Source organism: Furipterus horrens, unplaced genomic scaffold (assembly GCF_987537825.1).
Source record: "Furipterus horrens unplaced genomic scaffold, mFurHor1.1.pri manual_scaffold_12, whole genome shotgun sequence".
NCBI classification, from domain to species: Eukaryota; Metazoa; Chordata; class Mammalia; order Chiroptera; family Furipteridae; genus Furipterus; species Furipterus horrens.
Window position 1 is genome coordinate 21,579,554 of NW_028327182.1, and position 14,079 is coordinate 21,593,632.

The following is a 14,079-nucleotide window of genomic DNA, read 5'->3' on the forward strand; positions in this document are numbered from 1 at the left end:
GGCCGCGTTCAGGGACCCTCCAGCATTCAGACATCAAGAGAAGGGAAAGAACCTAGATGTGAGATGCTTTTCATTCAGACTCAGCAACCTTCTGTTGAGCACTTCCTCTGTCTGGCTCTGTTTTAGGTGAGTGGAATACCAATTAACTTAAAAAGGTGGCGGCTTTTGAGTGAGTAAAATGCTCCTGATCTGTAAAATGGGGTTAATAATGAGGTTAGCACAAAGTGAAGCTACAGTAACTTTAATCATTTCCTGAATATCCACCTGTTCATAAAAGGTATTTTATTTTCATAACCCTGATCCTTTGTAAAATTCTGCAAGACAGGTATTGTTTTCTAGAAAAAGAAGTTTAGGGAAGCTAGTAATTTTTCTAAGACACAGCTAAAAACTTAATGGCCAGATTCTTACCCTGCGAGTTCTGAACTTACATCTTTCAGTCCATCCGCTCTTTATTTCAAGCTATTCTCATATGTAGAACACTCAGCAAGCTGCCTCAGGCGATAGTTAAGTGCTTCAGAATGTGTGCCTTTTATCTGTTGAGCCTCCCCTCCACTTAAGTGTGTCTCTTTGAGGTCCTGAAAAACAAACTCCTATAATTAAAATCAATCAGAAAAGCAATCACCTGCGTTATCAAGTACGTAAACTGCCAACTATAAACTTAGTGATATCCCTGAATGAATTCAATGAATGTTAATTGACTGAATAAACAAAAACTATGCATCTTTGTTCTAATTTTCTCTACCAAGTACCTGGCCTTTAGAATTACAGATTGGACAGCACTTAATGAAACTCCATTGCCATTACATTAAATTTATTTTATGAGCTTTCTTTGATAAAACTCATTCAAGTTATCCCTGAAAATGCTTAATTGCCTAGTTCCTACTACTCTTTTAAATTATTGCTTGCCTAACAAATGAAAGTGCCACTCTGTTGTCTTTTAAACGTAAATCTATTATTTATATGGAGATTAATTTTAATCATTAGCTTCTCTTATCTTGCCACTCTTCCTGTGGACTCCAGGTTGGTTAACATTACTATTATTCTGGTCACCCAGGCTAAGACATTAGGGTCTTCTCTCATTCCTTCCTCTTCCTTACCCACCATTATTTAATCAGCCACAAAGAACTGATAGATCTATTGTTGAATGCCTTGGAATTGGTCCCCTCTGATTCAGATTTGGTTCAAACAGAATTCACTGCTTAGATGATGGCGATAAAGAGCTCACTAATTGATAAAGGCCTTGACATTAATCACAGCCTCATCAATAAGTCCTGCTTTCATAAGCCAGAATTTTCCTACTAAATCTTAAAAAAAAAAAAAAAAAAAGTCCTGACACTTCCAGGACCTACAAAATGTAATTTCTATAAAGTAACACTCAAAGTCCACGGTACCTGGCCTTGGCTGTCTGATCTCTTCTTTTCCGCTTTCTCTTTACCACTCACATTTTTGCAAACACGTGTTTTTTAAGACAGACTTGCTCGTGTCCTACATTAAGCTTGTCCTGATATTCTCAAACAGAATTAGATACTCTCTCCCTTTACCCTCATGACACTTTATTATTCCTGTCTTTATCACACATCATTTGTATGGTTTCTGTAATTATGATTTGCATATATAAACTGGAGAAATTATTACTATCTTAACAGCTGGCACCAAGTTCCTCTAGAACAAAAATCTCTTGATGTGGAAAATGCACCTTTAGAAATGCTTGAAGGTAGGCTGTAAGCTGAGCCCTGTTCCCACTTCCCAGCCAAGGACTTGGATATAACCGTAGTCCAAGGCTTTGGGGAGGGGAACACAGCTCTGCCCATGCCAAGGGAAGGAATTTGTTGTATGTCTCTTGAATAAAGCTGAGACTGGGGTAGGAGAAGAAGTCAGAGGACAGGTGATGGAAAGGAAAAACACCAGCAAGATGAAGAGTTGCCTGAGGCTCGATGGGACCAGTGAGCACACAAAGGTAGCCAAAAGCGTTTGAGAAATACAGGGAACACTAGGAAGAGAGCCAAAGTTCCAGGAGTCCCTCAACATCTGTAGTAAAGAGGGCTACTGAATGCTCAGATGAGTGTATGCCGTGGTTCTTGATGTGAAATGGAGGAAGGTGCTGCTTCTAGCATTAGGATTCATGCTAGTGGCCAAGGTGGTCCTGAGAACATACACCTCCCAGAAATTTACATACATCTTTTGGGGATGGAGCTTAGATTTCCACATGTCATAGAATTGGCAAAGTTTTGAGTCTTTTTTTTCACCTATTTGAAGTAGATCAATATCCTGATCTTACATCCCACCTGAATATAAATGCTTTGAAGATGCCTTTGTATGCTACTTGCTTTGCTATGGTGAACTCACAGAAAGCATTTGTTTTATTTTATTGAATCAGTAGGGTTAACATGAAAAATGTTTATACAACTGACTACTAACTTAAACTCTCATCTTACTGATTTTTTAGCAGGAAAAAGCCAAGTTAAAAAGAGCAGTGCAAATGATATTTAATCATCAACAAATATGGCACAGAAAATTTGCTATTATCATCTCGATATATTTAATTTTTTTCCATCTTCCTATAGGGCAGATCTGATATAGGAAGAAGTATAGAGTAGGGCTCTATGTCCTTCATTTCTCAGGTACCTAATCCTTCTGAGCTACCGTTTTTCTCAGCTACTTCTTAGCTATACATGAAAATCAATATATTACATTATATTAACATAGCAAAAAATGAGACCACCTAATTATCTTAGAAGATGCCGAAAAAGCATTGGCAAAATGTAACATCTTTCTGTGACTTAAAAAAACAAAAAAACAAACAAACAAAAAAGAACTCTAGGAATAAAAGAGAATGTCTTCAGCCTGATAAAGAATTTCTATAAAAGCCCCACACCTAACATACTTAATGGTGAAAAATTGAATACTTTCTGTAAGATTAGGAACAAGACAAGAATGTCCATGCTCACCACTTTCATCCAACATTATAACCAGGGCTATTAGAAAAATAAAAATAAATCTGCACTGGAAAGGAAGAAGTAAAATTATCTCTATTTGCAGTTGATATGATCATGTATGTAGAAAATGCTAACAAATTTCCCCCCAAAAAAGACTGTTAGAACTAATGAGTGAATTCGACAAGTTGCTAGACACAGGAACAATATACAAATATCAGTTGTGTTTCTGTCCACTAACAAGGAACAACCTGAAGATGAAATTTAAAAAAAACAGTTTCATTTACAATAGCATGAAAAAGAAGAAAATATCTAGGGATAAATTTAACAAAAGGAGTACAAAATGTTAACACCGAAAACTATAAAACATCATTTTTTTTATATGAAGATTTTATTTATTTATTTTTAGAGAGAGAGAATGGGAGGGAGAAAGAGAGGGAGAGAAACATCAATTTGTGAGAGGTCTATCAGTTCCCTCCTGCACATGCCCAACTGTGGACCTGACCCAGGCATATGCCCTGCCTGACCTGGAATCAAATAGGCGAACTTTCAGTTGGCAAGACAATACCCAATCCACTGAGCTACACCGGTCAGGGCAAAACATCATTATTTAAGAAGAAAGAAAGAAAAAAATAAAGAAATCTTAAATGGAAAGACACCCCATGTTCATAGATTTAAAGATTTAATATTGGTAAGGTACCAGTATTCCACAAAATGGTAAATAAATTTAGTGCAATTTCTACCAAAATTCCATCTTTGTTTTCTTTTGTAGAAATTGACAAACTGATCTGAAAATTTATATGGAAATAATCTTGAAAAAAAGAACAAATTTGTAAGACCAACGCTTTCCAGTTTCAAAATTTACCTCAAAGCTGTAAAATCAAGACATTATGGCACTGTGATAAGTGTACACATATAGAACAGTGGAATAAAAGTGAAAGTTCAGAAATAAATCCTTAACATTTATGGTCAATTGGTTTTTCACAAGTGTGCCAAGACAATTCAATGAAGAAAGAATAATTTTTTCCACAAATAATGCTGGGACAACTGTATTCATAGGCATACCTTCTTAGATATGATACTAATCACACATACAAGTAAAGAAATATTAAATTGGGTTGAATCAAAATTTAAAACTTTTAAAGCTTTATGGACACAATCAAGAAAATGAAAAGACAACCCACATATTGGGAGAAAAAAATGGAAATTATATATCTTGATAAGGGACTTGTATCCAGTATATGAGATCTGTCCGGAAAAAGCCCAGCCATTGTTAATATAGCAAGAATGGTTTGCTCAACATCTTCCTATCTTCCTGCAGCTCCACATTTGAAAATCAAAAGTCTAAAAATCAAAGAGATTAACTGTTTAAGATGCCTAGCTAATAAATTGTATTAAGCTATCATTCATGTCTAGATCTTCAGATTATAACTATGCTTTTTCTTCAGCAACAACAAAAAATAGAATTCTTGTCAGGTTTTTTTTTTTTCTTAAAAACAATAATATGAGTTTATTAAAAACAAACTTTTAATTTAGAAGTCTGCATATTTTGAACCCAGGTTTAAATTTCACATTACTTTCCTCCATTTTTAAGAGCAGCATGTTCTGATTTTTGTTTTTGTATTTTTTTCATACTTATCATAAATACTGTATTTAATTCAGAAAGAACTTCATGAGACATACATTTAAAAATTACCATTTTAAATTAGAATTATATCGTTAGTTCTGGGTTGGGAGTTTGAGTGGAAAATAAACACACCAAACCTTAGGCTATTTGTGGCTGTGTTTCCTGGCCACCAAAGCAAAAAAGTAAATAAGGTAGGAATTTTAGTTCTATCTGATTTTTTAAAAAAAGAAAAGAATGTTAGCATTGCCAAGCAGGTTTTCCTTAATAAGTAAAAATTCAGATTTTCTTTTTAAGTAAAAATCATAGCACAGACCTTTCTACAACCTCATTGAAGAGCAGAGAAGTCCTAGTCTCAGGGGTCAGGAAATGGTGCCTGGATTCAGCTCTGGTGCTATTATATCACGTTGACACTGTAATAAATTTAATTAACTTTCTGAGCCTCAATTTCCTCATCTTCTAAATGTCTTTTAAATATGAATTTAGAGACATTAATATACCTTCTTACTATTCCAATATTAATTTGGCCAAGTATTCAAAAATTAAATAAAGTTTTCGGGAAGAGAAATAAAAACCAGGTAGAATATTTCCTCCAATATGTGGGGATATTTTTATTTTTCTTCAAAATTCAAATATATGCACATTTTGAGAAATGCCTAATTATGGCACCAGATAGTCCTTTTGGCCAACACAAACACAAGTGGAACATTACTAGTGAGTTCTACTTGGTTTTGTTATTTATATATCCCCATATGAGCGATAAAAACTTTCAATAATTTATGTAAGCTTAAGTACCAGATACTTAACTGATATCATCTCAGTGCTCTTTAATAAAACAAATCTCTAGTGTAACATAGACCTGGTTAATGATCAGCCTAAAATAGATAGAGGCCTGTTTTGATGGTCACTTCAGAAGTTTATTTATGGTTACATTACAGTATCTCATTAGAAGTATATAGTTGGAACATTTTAGATAATTTTTAATATTTAAAACACAGTCTGACTATGTACTGTCCTTGCCTGGGTTATATCCATAGGACTACTATCTTATTAGCAACTCTGCCTTATAATAAGATTCTTCTAGTAGAGAAAAGTTAACCTTTTTATATCAAATTCTGCCCTAGCGCAGCATTATGGTGAGACTCCAGTGAATGCACTCGGTAAAGCTAATAAGGCCGATGGACCCTGTCCCGTGCCCCCACCTCCACCCCCCCACCCCCGCTTCTTCTTCCTTTTCTTCTCTTTCAACCGTTCAAGTAACTACTGATATGCTAACTTCTCAAGAGGCGCGCATAAAACCCTCTCTTCAGTCTTGAAGAGTTTAAAGGGTATCCTTAGCGAAATAAGGAGAACTTATTTTTCTGACTTAGCACACCAGTAGGATAAATGTGAAGTTCAGCCCTTTTAAGGCAGTGAGGGTGGTTAGCACTCATGCGAACCTGGGGAGAAGGGAGGGGGGCCAGGTGGTGGTGGGCAGGGGGGTGGGGGAGGCTACCTTAAAGGCATTCAGATTAAAATAATCCTGTTTGGATCCAGAAAGACTTTTCAAGTTTCAACAATCCATGAAGCTACAACTCCTGGAATAAAAACTAACTGAAACCCCAATGTTTCCTGAATAAATCCTGTGGAGAAGTTCATCTTAAATATTTCAGTAAGTTATGTGTCTTCCATTTAATGTCCAGTGTAATTCAGAAATCTACACTTGTTCTAGAGCCCTTGTTTCAGCCTAAATTAGGAATGGATTTTATGAGGTAGAGTCTTTGAAATGCATAGTGTTCCCCCAAAAGCAACAGTTTCGAATAGGTAGTGTATATCTGAAATAGATCTTTTTCTTTAGCAAGCAAACCTCTCTCAATTTGTAATTAAATTCATCATAAAGTTTGATAATAAAACCAAATACAGCTAATGCCATTAATGATTCATTTTTTCTTTTATCTTTAAACCTTTTACTTAATACAGCTTATGATTTTACATGCTAAAATATGAACCAGAAGACAGCAGAAAAATAAGACTGTAACTATTTTGAATATTTTAATAGTCTATAAAGTGATGAAAAATACTTAGTAGCAGCTGTTAATATTTAAGTAAAATCATGATATACTGTAAATCTGTCTACAGACTCACCCCCAATAAAGGCTCAGGTGTAAATTCATTATCTTTTAATTAATAGAAGATATTTATTAAAATTAAACAATAATTAGAAATACATAGCCTGTTCATATGAAAAAGATGCCAAGTTCTAGTCAAATATATGCTAATAATGAGCTTTTTGACACATTTTAGCACATGTATTATTCTTGATTTATACATATTGTGAAAATTGTTTTATTTTTATTGAATCCACATTTGAACATGAAGTGGTATAATGCCTTAGTCACAGCTTCTGGAAAGGTTGACAGCTACTAATCTTATAATTTCAGTCTGTTCCAAAGTAGTTTTCCATAGGAAACTACAGGCAGGAATGAAAGCGGACCTCATTCTGGTGACTCAGCACTGCCCTGAAATGAAATGTAGCCTCTGGGGATTAGATTGTGCATGTGTTTAAATGGCACATTTAACCCCAATTAATATCATAGAAAAGAAATTGATATGGTTTGATGGACCCTCAATAGAGTCTGTTAAAGTATGGAGGATAAATACAAAGATCCCAGCTTCTGAAAGCCATCTGCTAGCTAAGAGAAAGCCTCCAAAAAAATGAAAATGTCTGGCTTGTCTGTGTGAATAGAAGCCTGTTACCAAGATAAAGGGAATTTTGGTTAAGTCAAAGTCTTCTCCACCTTTTTTTTTTTTTTTTTTGGCTTGTGGCCATTATCTGTCAATGCCACTGTGGCATTTGATTTACTAGCGAGGAAGTGGTTCTTTATTTGCATGTCAGAATTCCAGTAGGTGATATTTAATGTTTTCATCAAAATAATTTTAAAATGTACTTTGGAAAACAGTACAAAATATAGTTTTAAATATAGTTTAAATATAGTTTTTCTTTAAGGTACTTCTGTTGTGCAGCCAACCAGAAATCCTTCTTGGTACAATTGTAAATAAACTGGAATCTCAAGGAAGAAACTAGTTTTGTGGCCTTGGTGGCCAAAGAAGACATGATCACACGCCACTGCCAAACCCTGTTGTCTAAAAATATTTTCCTAGAATCAAATAGATGTATTTTATAACAACCTGAAGAAACTATTTTCATAGGTAGATTAGTATTAAATAATTATAGTGAGTACCTACTTCTTCTGGCAGTATTTATAAAAACGTTTATCTTAAAATTCTCAATAGAAAAGCATATGTCTTCCTATAACAGGGCACATTTAAAATGCTTTTATGTGCTGTTGTTTTCTATAATTGGGTTAGAAGGAAAATTTAAATGATACACATTACTTTGTTACTTTTCAATATTTTATCGTATGCTGGTCTGTCTCCTGTCTGAGTCAGTAGAATAGAATAGGTAAGGCAGGGTCTAGTAGAGTCAATCACTTGGGTTCAGATAAATGCTGGTGTGGTCACCTATTTGGTTTGGCTTTGCCCTTAACTTCTCTGTGCCTTGATTTCCTCATCTGTAAACTAGGGATAGTAATAATAACCTTAGAGAGTCGTTGGAAGCCTAAAGCATTTAGAGCAGTGCCTGGCACCTGGTCAGCATTCTGCAAATGTCAGTTGTCACTGTTACCCTCCCCCAGGATCCTTGGAGTTCTGTTGACATTGTCTCTGTGAACCTACTAAAGCACCTTCTAGTCCACTGTTTTCTACTCTGGTTTTAAAATTTGGGATGAATGTGCCCTCTTTCAGATCTTAAAAGAATGTCCTGGCTTCTTTTTTTTTTACTCCTATGGAAACTCCAATTTCAGTGAAGGGCACCTCATCACACTAAGGTCACATGTGACAAATGGTCTTTCATTACCTGCTGATTACAGTTAACCTTAATTTCTTTCATGGCAGTCATGCAGTGCCTTCTATTTAAATAAAGCTGTTCCTGGATGTGACTTTTCAAGCCTCTCTGGGTTTAATTCTAATTTAACTTGACATTCCAACTGGGGCTGTTGTGCAACTGAAGTCATGATTCACTCATTTGTTCTCTCTGGATCTAATTATTACCTACTCAGTGCCTAAGAGGCCCCCCAGGAGTCAATTCACTATTCTAAGTGATGTAACTTTCTGGGGAAGAGAGCAGGCCTTTAGTTATTGTTTCTCGTAACTGTACAGATATATGTGTTCAGTACACTTTTTGGGAACACACTAGCAACTGTTTCCCATTTTCATCCTCACAAGCTTATTACTAAGGATGACTGGAAGAATCCTGCACTGGCGTAGGCAGTACTTACCTGCGCGTAACCATGCTTTAGAACAAGGGCAGCTTTGGAAGCACAGAAGTCAGTTTCCGTGCAGTTGAGGTTTTCTTACATGCCTTCTAAACAAAGGCCACATTGCCTAGAAAGCTCAGGCAGAATACAAATACCCAAAGAGTAATTATAGCTATTCTGTTACCAAATATCCATGCTTATGAGTCCCCAAGTGAGGCAGGACAAGATATTACCGAGAGTAAGGATCGCCCCTTCACCTTTTCCCACTTACTAGATGCTTAGTAGGAGCCAAAGGGAGATTTTTATTTTATTCACCAGCATCCTGTACATGTTCAGTGGGATCTCAGCGACCTCCCACTGAGAATGTTAATTGTAAGCAATGCTTTAGAATGTCAGTCTGTTGACCTTAGAACAAAGAACTGAGGCACTTATCTACATGTGGGTTTTTTAAATAATTATTTTTATTTTTTAAATACAGTCGACATGTATAATATTATGTTAGTTTCAGGTGTACAAACCAGTGATTAGATTTTTATATAATTTGATCACCTTGATAAAACTAGACCCATCTCAAACCATACATAGTTATTATAATATCATTGACTCTATTCCCTGTGCTGTACTTTACATCCCCATGACTGTTCTGTAACTATCAATTTGTACTTCTTAATCCCATCACCTTTCTCACCCAAACCCCTCCCATTTGCCATCTGATGACCATCAAACTGTTCCCTGTGTCTATGAGTCTGTTTCTCCTCTGCTTGTTTATTTTATTTTTTGGATTCCACATATGAGTGAAGTCATATGGTGTTTGTCTTTCTCTGACGGACTTATTTTGTTCAGCACAGTACCCTCTAGGTCCATGCATGTTGTTGCAGGTGGCAATATTTCATTTTTTTATGGCTGAGTCATATTCCATTGTATATATGTACTACTTCTTAATCCACTTATCCATTGATGGACACTTAGGCTGCTTCCATAGCTTGGCTATTGTAAATTATGCTGCAGTGAACATATGGGTGCATGTGTCTTTTCAATTTAGTGTTTGGGGTTTCTTCAGATAAATACCCAGAAATGGAATTGCTGGGTCCTTCTTTGTCTCTTATTATAGCCTTTGTTTTAAAGTCTCTTCTGTCTAAGTATTGCTATCCCAGCTTTTTTGTTTGTTTTCAGTTTCATGAAATGCATTTTTCCATCCCTTTACTTTTAGTCTGTGTGTGTGTGTGTGTGTGTGTCTTTGAAGTGAGTTACTTGTGCACAGCATTCGTAAGGGCCTTGTTTTCTTCTCCTTTCAGCCACTCTGTGACTTTTGATTGGAGCATTTAATTCATTTGTATCTAAAGCAATTGCTGATAAATATGTATTACTGTCATTTTATTACACATATTTTTAATCTTTTTTTTCTTTTTTCTTCTTAAAGAAGACCTTTTAACATTTCTTGCAATATTGGTTTGGTAGTGATTAACCCCTTTAGCTTTTTCTTGTCTGAGAAACTCTTATCTGTCCTTGGAGTCAAAACAATAGCTTTGCTGGGTAGAGTAATCTTGGTTATAGGTCTTGCTTTTCATCACTTTGAATATTTCTTACCAATCCCTTCTGTCCTACAAAGTTTCTGTTGAGAAATCAGCTGACAGTCCTATGGAAGTGCCCTTGTAGGTAGCTAACTGCTTTTCTCTTGCTGCTTTTAAGATTCTCTCTTTATCTTTAACCTTTGGCATTTTAATTATGATGATGTGTCTTGGTGTGGGACTCTTTGGCTTCATCTTGTTTGGAGCTCTGTACTTCTTGGACTTGTCTGTCTATTTCTTTAACCATGTTAGGGAAGTTTTCTGTTATTATTTCTTCAAATAGGTTCTCAATTTCTTGCTCTCTTTCTTCTTCTTGTACATGTGGTTTTAATGGTTACCCTCATTTAGTAGCTACTTTGTATAGCATTTAAAATATGAAACTTAGGGAAATGAGAGAGAGTACAAGCAAGGAATTGAGAAAACATTATCTGAAGATTTTCAATCAAAGGATCCTAGTAAGATTAAGTTAACCAATGGAGTTAATTAACTGATTATATTAAATTAAAAATTAATAATGCCTGTCTTAATACACTCATCCATACATTCATTCATCCTGTTTAACAAACATTTCTTGAATGTCCACAGTAAACTCTAAAGACAAACATACTTGGTAGCAGCACCTTGACTGTCATATCATCTGCCATGGAGTTGGCTGGGCTAAACCCCTCACCCATGGTTGCCTTCTAACAACGGAGCCCGCCAACTGTGGGGCCGTGCAGTGGACTGCAACAGAACAGCCGTCTTCTGTGCACTGGGGCTGTCCTCTCCTTCTTCCTGTTTTAAGTTATTCTGCATTTTTTATCCCCTTTGGCCATGGCCCCACTTACCTTCCTACCTTTCCACAAAGAATTCAAATGAGTAATTCTAAAAGGTACAGCCTAGCCAAAATTTCTTTTACATCTGAGGATGACTCTGCCATTTAAAAACGGGCACCAAAAAGAAATCTTACCCATCAAATGTCATTTCAGAGCCAGCATTGCTGGCTACAGCTATGTTGCATCTACCTTTTTAAAAAATTATTTTTATTTTTATTCCACAGGTAACTTTGGTTATTCTTCATAATATTCTAAAACATTTATCTTTAAAATGAGGAAAACAAGGGTACAAAGTTTTGTGGCATTAAAGACATCCACTAACAAGTCTTCATTTTAATGTAAATTAAGAACTCTCAGTGAAGTAATTTCATGCCATTCTATACCTTTGCTTTCCTCCCTCTGCCAACCATATAATTCAGTGATTGATGGACTGTATTTAGCAGCATTGCTTCATTGGTCCCTTAAAGACCTGCTAAGGAGTTACGTGGCTTTGATTTCAGATTTATTGTTCGCTTTTCTCTATATACACAAATACATAGCAAGATAAATAGCCAAAACCAACTACAGGTTATGCATAGTTACATTTAGGCTTCTACGCATTAGTATGTATAAAGAATTGTACAAAACAAAGTGTTCTTATTATAGACTTCAAGTTATAATTTGAAGAAAAAAAAATACCAAATTGTTTTCATAATTTAAAAGATGTCAGATATATCACAACACAAAAGTTACTATTTTTGAGGTCCCCAGCTCCAAGATCCATATCTATTGTCATGACTAGATATTCAAGAAATACATTACTGTTGCCCTATTTTCACACACACAGTCTTACTTGTTCACAGAACCACACCCTTGCCAGGGCTGACTAACACTGTTCTCTAATGGACAGGCTAGTACACTCTCTTGACTCTTTTCAAAATAAGCTCCAATTCCTGCAACTGAGTCAGTTATGTGGAAAACCCCACATCCACATTGCCTGATAAGAAGCAAAACATAGCTTAGATATTCCATATGGTTTTTTTTTTTGTTTTACTAATAGAGATCTCTCATAAAACTGCTTAAAACATAAGTAGATAAACATCATTTATATTTTGTCTTACCTAATAATGTAAAGCTTTGGCTACTGAATCTTATTTGTACAAGTGAAAAGATACATCGAAAATTTGAAAGGCACATATATAGAAGAAGAAATTTGAAAACAGTTGATGGGAGCAATATTATAGTGAAATATCAGAAATAGACTATATGGCCTTCATTTAGGAAATGGATCTTAAAACTCTGGGATAAATATTCATTGGCCTATTACCATATTTCATGTAAGTCAGGTATCAGCCAACTACAGCCCACTATTTGTTTTGTAAATAAATTTTTACTGGAACGTAGCATACTCATTGTTTGTATTTTTTCCATAGCTACTTTCATGCTACAACTTCAGAGTTGATTTGTTACAATATAGAGTATATGACTCTCAAAAGTCCAAATAGTATATTTACTATCTAGCCCTTTAAAGAAAAAGTTTACCAACCCCTGCTCTAAGTTAAAATACCGTCTACTGTAAAATACACCATTAGTTTATGTATCATTAATAAAGAAAAAGTGGTATGCCAATTAAACTATGAAAAGCCATCAATTATAAGAATCCTAATTTTAGCAACATTAAAATATGAAAAAAATCATCTTAGAATTGATTAATTGTGACATACGACATTTCAAATGAATAAACTACAGTGTTTGTATCAGCATGGATAGATCTCAAATGCTAAATGTTGAGTGAAAAACAATTTGCAGAATAATATGAACAGTATATTATTTTGTCACTTAAAAAACACAAAACAATATTATGAGTGTCTATAAATGCGGACATGGAGAGGTCAGCATAATATAAAAGAATTAGTAGGACTTAAAGAAAACCGATGATAGAAGTTTTCCCTGGGCAGAGAAGGGATCAGGCTGATTATGAAAGCCAGAGATTTATCTTTATCTGTACTGTTCAGGGTTGTTGTTTGTTTTTTGTTTTTTTTTTAAGGTGATTTATTAATATAAAATACCTTCCAAAAGCATCAAAGCATGGGAAAGCTGGAAGAAAATATGTCAAAATATTAATAGTGGTAAACTTTTCATAGCAGAAGCATGATATAGTATAGTATTGATAGAAATATTTAATTATATTTCACTGCAATTTTTTAAAAACTTCACGAATAACTAAAAAGTGAGTCATGTTCTTCATTTCTATCTCAGTCAAAAGAGATTAAGATTTGAAGAAGTACATGTTAATCAACTCCCTGGCATTATAAGCTAATCCTGTTTTTCTGCCATGGCATTAAGATTAAACAACGTGCAAGTCAGGGCCAAATTTCATAGTTAAACTTCTTTTTCTTAATGGTGGTACAGCTAATCTTTAAATACAATGAACTTTATTCCTCACCATGAAAAACTCACCAACTGTAAAAGTTCAATGTCAGGTGCGTTTTACTGAACAGAAATAGCTTGTCACAAGTCATGTAATTGATGTACTGATGTCACTTCTTTCAGCCCAGCCTCACTTGTTTTGAAATGTACATTGTGATTTTACACAATTTTCTATGTTACATGCAATTCAGACCTTCATGTTACTCATTGAATGCTTTCATTTTTGTCACCTGTATCTATAGCAGGACTTCCCACAATATTCTCTGTAAGTATATCCAGAAGTTCAAAATACTGAAGTATAATTTTAACACCACCAGCTTGTCTCTTATTTATTAACAAGGACCTACTCACCTACCACTGTCCTCATTTACTTTTTTTTCTATGTGTTGTTTTTATTTTAAGCATGTTTCTCTCCCTAGGAGCATTTCATCTGAA

The 14,079-nt window shown here is 35.0% G+C and overlaps 1 protein-coding gene across 3 annotated transcripts in view; it reads left to right on the forward strand.

The window, feature by feature from the left end:
• The window catches only part of KLF12 (KLF transcription factor 12), a 411,687-nt gene that overhangs the window by 377,087 nt on the left and 20,521 nt on the right, over positions 1 to 14,079 (forward strand). The window lies entirely within an intron of this gene.